This window comes from Pongo abelii, chromosome 12, assembly GCF_028885655.2.
Source record: "Pongo abelii isolate AG06213 chromosome 12, NHGRI_mPonAbe1-v2.0_pri, whole genome shotgun sequence".
Lineage (NCBI taxonomy): Eukaryota > Metazoa > Chordata > Mammalia > Primates > Hominidae > Pongo > Pongo abelii.
This window is the reverse complement of record NC_071997.2, coordinates 130115185-130128614: the sequence shown is the minus strand read 5'-3', so window position 1 is coordinate 130128614 and position 13430 is coordinate 130115185. Positions and strand designations below refer to the sequence as shown.

The 13430-nt window shown below is 46.7% G+C and overlaps 1 long non-coding RNA gene across 1 annotated transcript; it reads right to left on the bottom strand.

Annotated features, from left to right (window-relative positions):
• Nucleotides 1–7875: 7875 nt before the first annotated feature.
• Nucleotides 7876–12957, bottom strand: LOC129057782 (uncharacterized). The gene is made up of 3 exons (XR_008522564.1): nucleotides 12768–12957; nucleotides 12346–12488; nucleotides 7876–8041 (listed from the first exon to the last, which is right to left on the bottom strand). It is a non-coding gene; the product is annotated as an uncharacterized LOC129057782 (long non-coding RNA).
• Nucleotides 12958–13430: the final 473 nt, after the last annotated feature.

Here is a 13430-nt window from a genome sequence, read left to right as displayed (position 1 = left end):
CAGCGAGCCCCCCAGCACCTCCACCCAGAGCCAGCCCCAGTCAGTGTCTGCCCAGCTCAGGGTGAGGCCCAGGGAGGAAGGCCTGGCCACAGTGTCACCCGCAGCCCGGCCCTGGCATCTTCCCCTGTACCAGGCAACACCTGCCCTCCCACTGCACCCTAAGCATAAGCTCTCTGGACCCTGCACCTGGGCCTCCCCCTCTCACTATGTCCCCATGTCCTGGCCCCAGTGTGAATGGGCCACACTTCACCCCTTTGAAAGCTTCCAGAAAGCCACTGAGTCCCAGGCCACCTGGGTGCAGCCAGCAACCCCATCCCACAGTGCTGTGCCACAGCCTCGACAGCCTAAGGGTCTCGGCCCTCGCAGGGCCACCAGCAGCCCTGCCACCTTGGCCACATACGCCAGGCATCCAGGCACTGAGCCAGGAGCACGCAGGGTCACCTGGGTTGATAGCACTGCCCAGGGACACTTTCCCAAGGTAGGTCAGGGAGGCCCTGCTGGGCTTGCTGCACACGGCTCGCAGGTGTCTCCGGCTTGGCCTCAGGGTGGCCCAGGTCACCTGCCTGGACCCAGGGTCTGGCTGGCTTGAGCCTCTTGGCTGCCCCTGCCCATGCACAGCAGGCAGCTGCCAGGCTGCTCACCGGGCACCCCCCGCTGACTCAGCCTGGTGTGCTCGCAGCTATTTTGAAAAACGCAAACCTTCCTGTTACCGCCATCACCCTGCTGTGCAGTAGGATCCCAGCATTTACAGGAGATTTCTGTGTCTTAACATGGAATAAGGCTGCCAGGTGAAGAAGGGATGGGGAGCTCCTGGCAGAGGCAGGAAGGAGTGAAGCACGAGGCCTGACCCATAGGAGAAATGTGGGGGTTCTGGAGGACCCCGTGAGTAATCGACAGTTACTCTTGGTCTAGGTAGACAACAGGCACATTCTGGAGATGTAAGCTTGGTCATAGAGCAGCCAAAGGTGCAGGTGTGGCCTGGGCAGGAGAGCAGCACCTGCACCTAGCGAGGGCCCCAGTACCAAGACACCTGGGTGCACACCCCAACCAGCAAGAATCCAGCGGGGTGGCAAGGGCTGGTGGGCATGGCCCACAAAGTGGCTGGGTCCTGGGTACAGGCTGGGTGTCCCCACGCTGTCTGTGCCCCTTGCTGTGCTGAGGTGAGCCAGTGAAGGGCTTGAGGCAGCCAGGGCCTTTGCTCTTGCATGTGTTTCCTCAGCTGCTGACAGGGCTGCTATAAAAGTCTAAAGATCCTTCGAAACCTCATACCCCAGGGTATCCTGCCTTTTTCTCTGGGGAGGCAGGAGGGACAGAAAAGGTTCCTCATGCCTGGAAGGGGGACTGGACAGTAGAGGTGGGGGAAGAGGAGAAGCCCTTTTCCCTCCATACTTGAGTCCTGAATAAATATACTGGCTTGAGCTCTTTGCAACATGGTGATTAAAGACCCTAAAAATTCCAATAAAATGTCGTAGCTTTCCCTAGAGAGGGAGCCTGCCAGAGGCCGCTGGCCTCCCCTGTCGAAAGCCAGACAGGAACGGTGTGACCCCTCCCTGGGCCGACCCTCCCAGACAGCCGCATCATGGGTCTGAGCAGAAGCCCCAGTGTCCTTGCCTGGCCCTTCTGCCAGCCGCTCTCACTGAAAAGGAATTAAAGTTGTCCCTGGGTATGGAATTGGCTTCTTTCTGCGATTTTTTTCCCTTTTCCTACCAAAAGGAGTTCAAAAGTTGAGAGCTGATTTGTATTCCAAGCACCAGGCGAATTGCTGCAAGCCCAGCTCAGTGGGGGACGGCGATGGGAGCATCAGCTGTGCCCTCCAGCCCCGAGTGAGAGGCTGCGCCTCCGGCCTCAGCTGTGCCCTCCAGCCCTGAATGACAGCCTGCTCCCCTGGCCGGAAGAGCTTCCTGGGTGTTGCTGCTGTTCTCCCCTCCCCCAACTCCACCCCACCTCTGTAATAATCATGTCCCTGCTGTGTGCAGCTCCTCTTTGTGATAATAACGGCCAATCCACATACAGTGATGGAATTCAGGGGGGATCTCCAAGGAATTCCATTCTGAGGCCGTTCCAGAGAGCAGCAGGCACATCATTTGCATGCATTTGTATAAGTTATGCATCGGTATACTCTTCTCTTTAACATTGCAACCTAATGAAATCACTCAGACAAGCACATAAAAAACACGATTTACGCTGGGAAGTCTGACCCTTCTCCTGTTAAATCATTTGAATGATCATTTGAATATATTTGCACAAGTGGCACATTAAAGGGCTCTCACCCATGTTTTCAGAATTAATGAAACAATCCGGCTGCCTTCAAGGAGAGGGTGGAGGGACGTATGTACAGTTTGCCTGAAACCGTCCAAGGCGCAAGCGCCTGGTCCAGCCACAAGACAGCCCAATAAGGACACCCAGTCTCAGTGCCAGGGCATCCTCAGGCATCAGAAAATCAGCCCTCAAATTCTCAAAAACAAAGTAATTTCACTAGCCCTCAGTTTACAAAAATAAAATCGTCCCTTTGTGGAGAAATGAAGGTGTCAGGAAAAGTTAAAGCAAGCAGAACAAGAGGGCGCCAGCTCCACAGCTGTCGGGAGTCCCGGGATAAAAGAGTATCATAGGAGCCATGCCCACACGGCTGGGCGCACCCGACAGGGGCTCCCACTCAGCGCTGACAGCAAGGCTGAGGGAACCGCTCTCCCCTCAAGGGTTAATGTGCACTCAGCAAGATTGGCAGGGATGCTGGAGCTCATTATGCAGGAAGACTTGAAAGCCAGCTCGGAGCAGCCCTCCCTGGGATGATTTAGGTGCAGCTGCACCAGCCTGGAGGCGGGTGGCTTCTCAAGGTCAGGCAGCTCTGGCTCGCTCCCGGCTCCCATGGAGCAGACAGCATTTGAAATGTGCTGTGAGGGGCGGTGATGCTGAGATGAGTGAGGTCTTGGCAGGAGGGCCCAGGCCAAAGGGTCCTAAAACACACCTTCCTACTTAACATTTTACAAAGTGCATCTTTCACATGCAATGTTTTCCCATCTGCTCTTGATGAAAACCTTTAATTAATAGATAAAGAAACTCTTCCAAGATGTGTGTCACTTGCTCCAGGTTGCTCAGCTGTCACAGGGCAGCACAAAAGTTGACTTTCTCCCTCCCACCCGAAATCCCAGAGCCCCAGGTGTTAGTCATGCAGGATTTTTCTCAACCCCTTCCTCGGACTTGTGACAGGGGTGCCCTGTTTGCTTGGCCCACCTTGCTCAACTCCTTGCAGGAGGCACATGAGCAAGCAAGTGTGGGATCTAGCTGGCTGCTTTGGGCATTGGCAGGATCATGCTCAGGCAGGCCCCACAGTGGCACCCAGATGGGGGTGCCTGTGACCCCCGAAGCCCCAGAGGATGGGTTACAATGCTCTCTCAGCTCAGCTGTCTGTGGACAGTGGTGTGTTATCAGCTCAATAGGCTCCTTGCCTGGTCATGTGGGTCAGCTGCCCTCTGCCAGGGAGGGCAAAAGTCCAGTGTTTCAGCCTTTTTTGGGTACCTGCACTCAGTGTGTCCCGAGCTCTTCTCACATCCAAGAAGAGTGAGGTCATGCAGACACTTGAAGGATGGTGAAGGCAGAGAGTTTTATTAAGCAATGGAAATGGCTCTCAGCAGAAAGGGGAGCTGGAGAGGGGATGAGACACACAGGTAGTCTTCTGTGAAGTCTAGTCATCTCTGGCTAGCTCTTCTCTGAAGTGAAGCCTTCTCTCCTCCAAAGTCCAGCCATCCCTCTGAAGTCAAGTTGCCTCTCTCCAGTCAAGCCGCTTCTCTCACCTCTACCAACTGAGTCTGGGGTCTTTATAGGCACTGGATGAGGGTATGGGGCAGGCCACAGGTCGTTTTGGAAATGGCAACATTCAATTGGTAAAAAGACATTATTCAGGAAGAACCAATCAGGAGATAGTGGGCGAACACGGATAGAAGTTCTTACTTTGGGCAGCGGGTTTCAGGCTTTTCAGCTTAAAGGTGGGGTTTTGCCAGGGACCCGCTCCTGTCTTCCTGGAATTTCTCTGCCTCCTGCCTCTCTCATTAGGACCCCATCCCCTGCCCCAGCGTGCACTCCAGGCAGCTTTTTGGCTAGAAGCTCATTGTCTCCAGAGTGGGAGCTGCGTGGTTTGGACTCAGCACCCAGTGAGAATAATTCCCTCCCTGTGAGCATGACTGAGAACTGGCCCCAAAGAGTGTCAGCTCCTCAGAACACCTGGCCTCTCTGAAGACCCAGTCCCCCACCTCCACCTCCATGTGGAACCAGCTCTAACCCCAGGGCACAGCAGGCACCTCTACCTGCTAAGCTCAAAGAGGCTCCACGGACCCCCACCCCAGAATGGGTATAAAAGGACAGCAAGCCAACAACCTGTTTCTGCCCAGAGTTAGGACGAATCTCACAGGCCTCTGACTTCCCCAGCCTGGGGCCTGGATGGACAGATCTCAGACCACTCTCCTGTTCCTTTCTAGAACCATCAGTCTCCCCAGGTCTTTGCAGACCTGCCAACTTCTCTAGAAGGAGCAGCCTCATTGTCTGATCCCAGCATCCTGCCCAGCTCCCGCCCAGCTCAGCAAAGGTTTATGGATTCCTGCAGCGTGCAAGGCAACATTAGACCCTGGTGCCACAACGAACTAGGCGGTGAGAGGTACAGGCTGTGGGTGTGCATCCTTTCAGGGATCAGCTGGAATTCGTCCTCACTAGGCTTTCTGCCCTGATGGGCAGATGTCTTTCAGCAACTCCAGCTGTGAGTATTTCCTTTGGCAAAATTTTCTCATTGCTGCTCTATCACCCAGGCAAGGCTGGTTTCAAGGAAGAACATGAAAATATTTCCTTTCATTCTCAGCTCACCTGTCAACGAACATTTCATTTCACCTTTTCAAACACAAAGTGACAACGTGGTTCGAGTTAAAATTATTTATTCTCTTTTTCAAACAAAAGATCTGAGTGTGGGGGAGATGAGGTCAGAGGCTGCCGGGAGTGCCTTGTCCCTCAGTCTGCACAGAGTCACTGTCCCAGAGACGCACACTTCCTGCCTGTGCTCTCTTGTCCTCGACAGGAGCCAGGTAAGGCTCTAGGGAGTCCCCCGCTGCGGGATGTGCAGCTTTGCAGATCTGCAGGGTTCTTTCATTCCTGCCCCCACCCCAACCAAGAACACAAGCCTATCAAAAGCAAACCCACAGTTTCTTATGCAACTAAGTGCTTGTGTTTACCACGTGGAAATGCAACCATCCTACCAATCTTAGCTGCTCCATGGTCGTGACTGGAGTATAGAGTCAAGGCACTTTTTGCAAGAGTGGCAAATACTAGGGCATTGTATAGAGAAGTAGCACTGGTTGCAAATAAAATGATAATAACCAATTTTTACTATTGGGATGGCAGTTTATTTCCTCCGTATAAACTGAGTTGCAATTCCACTTGAGTGAATTCTTTTGATGAAGTCTTTACCAAACATGGGCTGTTTACCACTCCCTGTGAATGCAGGTGCCGTTCAGAGGTGAGAAAAAATCACCATCTGATGTAGGGGAAAGAGCACGGGGTCAGAGGAGCTGGCCCAGCCCAAACTGAATGCCATGACAATCTCTCCATGTGACCTCATGACTTTCCCACTTGCTGGGTCCCCTCCATGGGCAGAAACCTGTGCCCAAGTTGCCCAGGCTCACAGGGACCCACCCTCATCCTCACCCTGCTTCCCAGGGCAGCTCCCCCTGCTAACTCTGGTGATGTACAATTTCCATGCAGGGTTTCATTTGAAAGGACTGATTTTACATTATTTCAGAAGGGCCTCTCATATACATAAGGTCCTTCTCAGCTCTGACAAGATAGGATATATTCACACCAACTTTTTTCAGGTAGAGCACACATTAAATTCTCATCCCCACCATTCAGTATTTGGTTACAAACAAGGAACTCCCAATGATGAAAGGAAAGAGATTTAAACAAAAGACAGCTCTCTTTCCTTTCCCTCAACCCCCATGTTTAATCACTGAATATGCACAGGCTGGCTGCAGAATGCCTCTCGCAGACAGCCCCAAATGCTTCATTCCAGCCGCCCCTGCCCCACCTAGACTTGTCTTCCCACTTAAGTTATCCACACCATCCTCTTTATTTTCCCGCCCCTTCCATCTGTGCCCTTGCTGCCCTGCCCTCTCGCTCATGGGCCAGCCTTTATGGCCCCACCAACGCCATTTTCCTAAAAAGCAGGCAAACCACACTATTGCACTGCTCAGCCACCAGAGGCCTCCCGCCCCGCCCTCTGCCTGAAGAGCAGAGTTAGGGCACCTTCGCCTGGTGTCCAAAGCCTCCACAGGTCTCCCCAAACTGTCTTTGCAGCCTCACTGCCACTGAAGTTCTGTGCTTCTGTTTACCAACTCGCTGTCTCTTCCCATGCTGGCACAGACTTGCCCCACACCCTTCTCTCCATAGGAAAGGCCTTTCAAAATCCTACTGTAGCCCACCCAAAGCCCACAATAATAGCCTACCCAGCACAGAGATGAGTGACCTCTGCTTCTGTGTTCCCTCCCACAACTTGAACTTCTCTTGATCACTCAGGTTTTTGTTTTGCTTCGTTTTGCTTTCTTTACGGTATAATCTAACATCTGGTTTCATGGAAAAACAATGAATTTGGGAGCCCATCAGCCCTGAATTCGAACCCAGTCCCTCTTGCATGTAGCACAGCTGGCCTGTCAGCCACAGAGAAGCAGGCACCATGCCTCTCTCATCACAGATCCATACCCAGCGTTCAGCTGTGCTTCTCACTGTTCCAAGTGATTTATGGGAATTATTTTATCCTGTGCACACAGCAACCATGACAGAGCTATGCGACCAGTGCAAACATGACACACAAATTCAGGAAGCTTCCCATATTTTTAAAACAGAACTGTTCAAACACCTTGTCTTGTTTGTTTTACTTTATTTTTATATGTTTTCAGTTCATCATCTATGTCTGCTCTTAAGTCCTTTCCCCACCTCCAGAGAGCCACTTCCTGTGCATGGCATCTGTCTTTAAATATGCCTGTGTGCATGAAGAATGTACAGAACGGTTTGCCTACTTACTTTTTTTTTTTTTTTTGAGACAGAGTTTCACTCTTGTTGCCCAGGCTGGAGCGTAATGGTGTGATCTCAGCTCACCGCAACTTCCACCTCCTGGGTTCCAGCAATTCTCCTGCCTCAGCCTCCCAAGTAGCTGGGATTGCAGGCGCCCACCACCACACCCGGCTACTTTTGTGTTTTTAATAGAGATAGGGTTTCTTCATGTTAGTCAGGCTGCTCTCATATTTCCAACCTAAGATGATTCACCCACCTCAGCCTCCCAAAGTGCTGGGATTACAGGACAGAGCCACTGCCCCCGGCCTACTTTTTAAATGACTAAGAGTGTTGGGCTAGGCCTTAACTGGCTTCTCAGCAGTGCCTTGTGTTTCTACCACAGGACAGGGGCTGGTCTTGTTCACTAATGATGCATTGTCCCATAGTGAGCCTCTACCTAGTTCAGACACCATTCTTCTCAGCCACACACCCCTTGGGCCTGTGTCTCTGAGCTACACAAACTCTGCTTAATGCAGCATTGAACACTATCTTCTATGTCACTGTGTCTTTGCATTAATCCATGCCCTAGGGTACGTCAGTCAGTAATTTTCACTAGATACAACCAGATCGTTGTCAAAGCAGATACCCAGGTTTATTCCTACCCCTCCTCTGTGTGCTTGGATTTCTCTTTCCATCCATCCTCAGCCAACACTTGGATTTATTAGGCTTTTTGAACCTAAAGAATCCCAGGGGTATGAAATGAAAGAACGATGTAGTTAATCTGGCATTTCTCTGATTACCCATGCATTGAGTATCTCTTCATATTATTTTAAGTACCCAGACTCATCCTTTTCTGAATTGCCTGTTCATTTTATTTGCACATTTTTGGGTTTCTTCTTTTTTTCATTCTTAATTTGAAGATATATTATCCTGTATATTCTGCATAACAATCTCTTGTCAGTTTCAGGTCTTCTCTTAGTCCATCACTCATCTCTTCACTGCACGGTATCCACTGCTGAACAGAAAAACAACCAACATGTTGAGTCATCAAATCTATTTCTTTCCACTGTGGGTTGTACTTCTGAGGTACTGCTTAAGAATTCCTTCCTCATCCCCAAATTATGAAGACATCCTCCCTTCTCTTCAATTATCTTTACACCTTTGTCTTTCACAGTGAGATCTTCATGCCTTCCAGAGGTTGCCCTTGCTTAGTGCGAGGCAGCAATACAACCACCCTTTTTCTATAGACTGAGCATGTTACCTCAATGCCAGTTACAAATCCATTCATCTCTCCTCACCGACGTGTGGTGTCCCCCACTATCATGTACTGGACTCCCAAAGATATAAACCAGTCCTAGAAATCTATTTCTATTTATTCTCTCTACAGGTCAGTTCTTTCGCCAGACACACAATCTTCCTGACTGTCTCTTTCTGGCCTGTCTTAACATCTTGCAGGCTAATTCCTCCCCTTTTCTCATTTTCAAAATTGTCTCTTCTTATTCTGGACACTTGTCATTTCATAAATTTAGAAATTGTTGTTGTTGTTTTGACACAAGGTCTCACTCTGACACTCAGGTTGGAGCACAGTGGCATGATCTCAGTTCACTGCAGCCTCAAACTTCTGGTCTTAAGTGATCCTCCCACCTCAGCTTCCTGCATAGCTGGGACTACAGGAGAGAGTCACTACACCTGGCTAATTTATTGTACTTTTTGTAGAGAAGAGGTTTTGCCATGTTGCCCAGGCTGGTCTTGAACTCCTGAGTTCATGCAATCTGCCTGCCTTGGCCTCCTATGGTGATTATAGTCGTGAGCCCCCACCACACCCAGCCAATGGTTTGACTTTTACCAGTAGTGAAATTGCTGGATAATATGGTAGTTTTATTTCTAATTGAGGAAAATTACTGTTTGTCATAATGACTGTTCTAATTACATTCTCATCAACAATACACAAAAGTTATTTTCTGCACATCCTCACCAGCACTTGCTGTTGTTTGTCTTTTTCATAGTAGCCAGTCTAACAGGTGTGAGGTGATATTTCATTGTGGTTATAATTTCACTATACTGTGTATGTTCGAAGGAGATAAAATCAGTATATCAAAGACGTATCTACTCTCTCATGTTTATTGCAGAATTATTTACAGTAGGCAAAATATGGAAACAATCTAAATGTCCATCAACTAATAAATGGATAAAGAAAATGTGGCATATATCCATATATATGTATATATAAATACTTTATGTGTATATATACTTTATATATGTGTATATATAAATCCTTTTATATCCATATACAAAATACTTTCTATATATATAATGGGATTTTTTTTAAAAAGTTCTGTCATTCATGACAAATGAATAAATCTGGGAAACATTATACTAAGTGAAATAAGCTAGGCACAGATAGACAAATACCACATAATCTCACTTGCATGTAGAATCTAAAAAAGTCAACCTCATAGAAGTAGAGAGTAGAATGTTGGTTACCAGGGGCTGGGGGAGTGTGTAGGAGTTGGTGAGATGTTAGTCAAAGGATACAAAAACTTTCAATTAGATAGGAAGAATAAGTTCAAGAGATCTTTGTACAACATGGTGACTATAGTAGTAAGAAGGCATTGTACTTTGAAAATTGCTGAGAGTAGATTTTAAATATTCTCATCACAAAAACAGATAATCACGTGAGGCAATGCATATGTTAATTAGCTCAATTGAGCCATTCTACAATTCTTTTAAAAAAGAAGTAGTTTGATTTTAAAAATAATTGCACTTGAATTTTTATTAGAAGGGCATTACATTGGTAGATTTATTGAGGGGAGATACATTTCTTCACAATGCCAAGTTGCCTTATCCATGAATTTGGTATATATCTTGGCTTTTTAAACATATAATTTCATATCATTTAATAGATTTTTAGAAGTATTTTCATAAAACTCTTACATATTTAATGTTAAGCTAATTGTTTTATCATTTGTAGCTATTGTTGTAGTACACAATGAGAAAATTATGATGACTACATTCTACACTTAATAACTACACAGCAGGCTGGGCATGGTGGCTCACATCTGTAACCCCAGCATATTTTTTTGGCTAAGGCAGGTGAATCACTTGAAGCTGGGAGTTCAAGACTAGATTGGCCAACATAGTAAAACCCCATCTTTACTAAAAATACAGAACTTAGCCGGCTGCAGTGGAATGTGCCTGTAATCCCAGCTACTTGGGGGGCTGAGACATGAGAATCAGTTGAACCTGCAGAGGCTGCAGTGAGCCATGACTGTGCCACTGCACTCCAGCCTGGGCAACAAAGCAAGACTCTGTCTCCAAAAAAATAATAATGATAATAATAATAACTATACAGCAGACAGTATCACATTATAGTTAAGAACCCAGAGCCTGTCCTTGGACTAGCTGAGCTACTCTACCTATCATTGTGCCTCCTTGGGAAAGCAATTTCTCTTTCTGAGCTTCAGTTTCCCGCTCTGTAAACTGGGAACACTAGTAAAATCTTGCATCACTTAACAATAAGACTGCATCCTGAGAAATGCATCATTATGTGCCTTTTGTTGTTGTACAAACGTCATAGAGTGCACTTCACAAACCTAGAGGTTCTAGTCTACCTCAAACCCAGGCTATGTGGTGTAGTCTATTGCTCCTAGGCTACCAACCTGTACAACATGTTACTGTACTGAATATTATTGGCAATTGTACCACAACAGTAAGAATTTGTGTATTTAACATATCTAAGCATAGAAAGAGGTACGGTAAACATATAGTATTTTAATCTTATGGAACAAACATTGTATGTGCAGTCCATCATTGACTGAAATGTCATTATGTGGCACTTGATGGTAGAGTAAGTCCCACGAGGCTGCTTTGATGATTAAAGAAAATTGTATATATCAAGCATTTAATAATGCCCAGCGTGTGGTCAGTTACCAGCAAGTGTCAACTTTGTTATCACTAGTTATGGGTTCATAGAGAAATTATTCAATCACTTTGGACTTCCAGTTTTTTTCATTAAAAAATTGAATACCCTTTGCTTGTTTACTTCAAGGCATTTTTGTGATGATGGAATGAGAGAATGGGGAAATTACTTTGTAATCTGTAACATGCTCCAAGCATCTAAGGCACTATTATGATAGCCATCAATACTTCTACTTCCCATTTTTCTTTTTCTCCATGACCATTTTCTTCATTAAGCTTTTGTGTACACTTGTCCATTAACTCAGTAAATAATAATTCAAAGAAAAAGTAGCAGAGTACCTACCATGTACCCTACACTATGTTAAGTGTTCCAGATTCATAAATATCTCCTTTTATTTGTCTTAACATCCTGCAAGAAGTATTACAGGGAGTATTTTCAACATAATCTTGGATCATCAGTGGACCAAGACCCACTCTACTTCATTTTCTGAACAGAAGCACTAAGAAAATGAATCACCCAGGAAAATAGATTTTCTTCTGAACAAGGAAGAATACTTTGAAGAATTATGACACTGCAGCTAAAAGTTCCCAGGACTGATTTTATACGCCTACTGGAGATTAGACATGTTGAGAAAAAAACATGATTCAAAGGAAGAAAAAGGGATATTAAGGAAGAAATACCAAGGGGGAGAAACATTCTTGGTGTGTTCATTCCTGAGGGCTGCTGTAACACAGGTCCACAAACTAGATGGCTTCAAATGACAGCAATTTACTGCCTCGCAGGTCTGGAGGCTGTGAGTCTGAGATCAAGGCATCCACAGTGCTGGCTCCTTCTGAGAGCTGTGCAGGAGAAACTGCTTCAAGGTGACCTCCTGGCTTTAGGAGAGACCGTAATTCTCCCTGTTTCTTCGCATGTGGCTGAATCGCTCCAGTCTCTGCCTCCATCTTCCCATGGTGTTCTCACCATGTGTCTTTACTTCATCCTTCTCTGTGCATCTCTATCCAAATTTTCCCTTTGTATGAGTACACCAGTTACTGGGATTAGAGACTCACCCTACTCCAGTGTGACCGCAACGGAATTCCTTATATCTATCTGCAAGAACACTGTTTTCAAATAAGCTCACATTTTGAGTTACCAGGGGTTAGAACTTCAACATAACTTTTTGGGGGACACGACTCATCCCACAGCACTCAGGAAGCACTATCCATGAACATTGTCTTGAATTACCTACATTGGTACAAATTGCCATAAATTCATTCAGGTTGTTTCTTAAAGAACACTCTTTCTGGGGGATAGTTCTCAGGTTCCCAGTTATTCTGGGGATATCTAAAACATGTGTAACCATGAAATTACATTCAAGCATTATTAACAGAAAATGGCATAAAATCCCTTCTCGTTACCTAACGCTTGTTTTTCTCCAGCCATCGTGTGAGATGCTTTGCACGCATTATTTCATTTTCATCCTCATGACCATCCTGCGATGTGGCTGCTGACATCTCCCTGTTATTGGCAGAACCTGAGGCCCAGGTAGGCTGGGAACTTGCTGAAAGTGACAGGGCTTGTGAAGCTGAGGAACTGCATTTCAGACACAGGTCTGCCCTGCCACTACGGGCTGCAGCCTTCCCACCTGGTTCCATCAGAACACAGACAGCAAGGCTCCTGTGCCCCTACACCTCCTCCTCCTCCTCCTAGCCAACCACAGGCCCTTTGCTTCAAGGCTGCCCCTCCCAGGGCCTTAAAGCCCCACACCTGTGTCTGGACCCAGGGAGTAGACAGGTATCCTCACAACTGCCTTAGTCAAACCACAATATCAGACACAAACCTGCCTTCTTGCCACAAGTCATTAAAACCTTTTTGGACCTTGTTGGAGCGAGGTAAGCCTAACCTAATTTGCTGTTGTCATCATTTTTTTTTCTACATCAGAAATGCTCTTCTTTTCCCACTAGGCCCTTAGAGAGCTTTTCTGCCACTATTTCTCCCAACCACATCCTCTCAACATTCCAAGCCTGCATCACAGAGGTGTTGGAATTTGAAAGCAGCACATGAGTAAGCACAGGAAAGATGAGACAAATGTCATCAGCTCCGCCCCTAAAGACCAATTAACTTCGAGATAGAGGGAATATATTTTAGGACTACACAGGGGCCAGGTGACACTAAGGCCTGTCAATTTCCTTCTCCCTTTACACAAAAACTCAAAGTATTGGGTGACTTTATGAATACCGTTTAGAGGTGATACATAGCTTGAATCATAGCAGGCAGAGAAAACCTACTGATTTTACCTTCTGTTTTTGTTTAAAAAGTTGACAGAGAATCTAACCCTTCTCAATGTACCTCAACCCCAGAGTCTAGAAAGGCACCCTCTTTTGTGCCACTCTCCTGATGAGCACAGGGATGTAACAGGTCTTTATGAAAAGGGGCATGTAAGAGAAGTGAAAAAAAAAAAAACACAGTTTGAAAGGTGCTTTTAGAAATACTTATGCTAATT